The sequence below is a fragment of the Pinus tabuliformis genome, chromosome X (assembly GCF_031772625.1).
Source record: "Pinus tabuliformis cultivar Carrire ecotype Pingquan chromosome X, CPIR1, whole genome shotgun sequence".
NCBI classification, from domain to species: Eukaryota; Viridiplantae; Streptophyta; class Pinopsida; order Pinales; family Pinaceae; genus Pinus; species Pinus tabuliformis.
In genome coordinates this window covers 956,536,249-956,539,733 of record NC_142308.1, presented here as the reverse complement: position 1 = coordinate 956,539,733, position 3,485 = coordinate 956,536,249, and positions in this window count along the sequence as shown.

Here is a 3,485-nt window from a genome sequence, read left to right as displayed (position 1 = left end):
TGTGGTGAAGAAAAGAGCAGAAACAGTGAGATTGCAAAGTGGATATGATTGCTAGTGATAACCATATTAGACAAATATGACAAAGATTCATTTAAGTTTGTTTTCTATATTTGTTACATGTATGTATTAAGGGAAAGGAGGGTGTTGGAAGTGATGATTCCATGTCATGTGTGTCGTGTGTATTACAGGTTGTTGGTGAGTATACCGACATGTTATTCTAGATGTGATTGTTTCCCATATGTATGAGTTGTTTTTGTGTCATGTCTCAGTTGTAGAGCACTTTCTTAGGATCTAGATTTGTGAAAGTCATTGATTTACATCCTATATATGTAAATGTTATGAACAATAAAAAAATACATTGTGTGATTCATGTGTAATTCTCGAGCTCTTTATGTTTTCTTACCTCTAAAATATTTAGTGGAGGATAAATTATTATTATCCACCTATTAATTAATGATAATTCAATTAAAATTTTGGAAGCCATATTCTAAAATATGATTTATGTGTAGTTATTCTTATTATCCGCCTATTAATTATTGATAATTCAATTAAAATTTTGGAAGCCTTATTCTAAAATATGATTTATGTGTAATTATCTGACTGTTTTATGTTTCCTAACTTCTAAAATATTTAGTGGAGGATAATTTTTTATTATCCACCTATTAATTATTGATAATTCAATTAAAATTTTGAAAGTTTTACTCTAAAATAAAAATGTCTATCATCTTGATTATCATTACTAAAAATTTTAAATTTTCATTAGAAAAATATAATTTTGAATAATATAAATATTCAATTTTTTTTTTAATATATCTAATTTAAAAAAAAAAATATTAAACTTTAAAATTATTAATTATCTACTTAATAATTATAGCCATCAAAGAGAATATCAAATAATGGGTAGTGGATTCATGGATGAAGATAGGAGGATAATTTTTTTAAGATATATTTATAGATAATGGGAAATTTGTTTGAAAATATTTATTTGTTTATTAACACTAATGATGGCCATTTAAAGGATTTTTTTTAAACTCATTTTTAAATAAAGAGGATTTTTTTTACTCGTTTTTGAATAAGGATAATGAAACATTGAATATCAATTAAAAAAAGTTTTTTTTGGTTAATTCAAAGGAATTTGTTTGTTTTTTTAAATAAAAAAATAAAACTTTTAAGGTCAATTAAAAGGAGTTTTCATATAAATTTTTAACCCTTTTTTTTTGTTCTTGGTTGGATGACATTGATAGCCTAGTGGCAACCCAAAAAAGGAATTTTAAAGGGACTAATCATTATTAAATATATATTGAGGATCTTAGAAAGGAGGTTATGCAATTTTTATATAATGGAAGGTTGCCATTATTTTATTATTGTGAAAAGTGGAGAACGTGGATAGATATGTTATGGGATGGATTTTAAAAGTTTTTATAAATTTTATTGATAAATTTAAAATATTATAATATGTTTGATATAAATTAAGTTAAAAAATAAGATTTCTTTTTGTTGTCAATATTTTAGAATGAATATTTTATAATGAGGATTCATAAGATTTTATAAATAAAGAAAGTTAATTAATGGATTAGTCCCTCGAAACAAATGTGAGATCCCTGAGACCCTTCCAGCATGAATTAAAGATCTCGGAAGTCTCTTCGAAGTCATATTGCACATTACGAATATAGTAACTCCCCTGCAAAGTCCAGAGCGCCCACTCGTAGCTTCTACAGGAACAAAGGCAAGGATGCAATTAATGAATTTTGCAACTAAGGCTTATGTTATGAACATTGGATGGCATATGTATATCTCATTATTTAATAAATAAATAAATAAATAAATTTGCAGTTAATGAATTTGTTATCCGAAGTATATATTTACTTGCTATGAATATTGGATGGCATATATTTACTTGCTATGAATATTGGATGGCATATGTATATCTCATTATTATAAAAAAAAAATGCAGTCAATGAATTTGTTATCTGAAGTATATATTTACTTGCTTTAAACTCTAGATAATGAGCTTGTAGAGTTATTAGATAATGAGCTTGTAGAGTCATTAAATATGTAGAGGGTGGAATTATGATATATTTTTCATCATTGAATGGCAGGCAATGACAATAGGTTACAATTGTAGTTTTAAAATTTTATATATACATAGTCACGTACACAATAAAAAAGTAAAAAACAAATAATCTGGAATGAAGTTTGGAGGCTAAAGTAGTTGAGTTGAAGGCACACATATAGAACTACAAAGAAAATGATTAGGCTCGAATTCCACCTAGGGTCCCTCAGAGACTCAAAAAGTCAAGATTGTTTCACCTCCCTCCAACCTTCTGTCAATTTGCATCCAAGTAGCTTTCCCCTTCAAATTCATTAATTAAATTTAAATATTTGTTTCTCAAAACGATCTCATTAATAAAACACAAATTATAATATTATTATAATTTGTTTTCTATTTATTATTAGTTTTTTATAAATAAGAGAAGTGAACATTTCTAAGTAGAATCATTTTTGTTTTTATTGAGATAGTTTGAATGCATTAAATACATTTAAATTCTATTGAGTTTCATTCTTTACATCTTAGTAAACAACAGCTATAGGTGGTGTGATTTAACTCTTTTAAGAGACCCACAATCTCATTGCATTCATTAGCTTTTGTTTTTTTCAATGGCCACACTTGGGGAGAAGTTGCTGATTAGAATCATATTTGTCTAACCCTTTTAATGGTTATGAAGTTGGCATTGTTGTAGTAATGAGCCTTATTTTACTATGTTGAGGTTTGGTGGAGTAGGTTTTCCCTTTTATTGCGAGGTCATTTTGTTTTAATTTGGTGTTTGTTGTCATTTTATCCTTTTACAAATTCCATTTGAAATTTAATAATAATTAATCTTTAAAAGACAAGAAAAACACAAGGCATTGTATGTAAGACAATTCAAAAACATAGAGAGGTTTACAAACCAAATAGAAGTGTACATACCGAGAGAGTGAAAAATGTTAAATTTCCATAAGGAAATCTATATTATCTTTAATCCAATAATGTTACAAATAAATATATAAAGTGTTGTTCCAAGATAGGGAAACTATCATGGACACACAATCACTTAGTTGAGAGAATATCTCAACCACGCGCGAATCTAGGAAACAACTCCTAACTAATAGGAATAGACTCCTTTACATAGCAAGAATCACAACTGAGACAAGTAGGAATTACATTTTCCAACACACTCCCTTAATGACTACTTGTCTCAATATCAATCAACAAAGTCTAGTTGTGGTCAAACATAACAAGAGAATATGTCGACGTCCATATAAAGGAACAACCATCCATTGGAATGCATGGGTGCCTAACCACTGCAACTGCCATTTTAGTAGGATGTCCTTTGCATACAAGGTTTTTTTGGCCATTATAATTGCACACTTGTACCTGTACCTGTAAATCCCCCTCCAACATCATCATCATCATGGTTTTATCGGATTACCCATAACCATGCTCT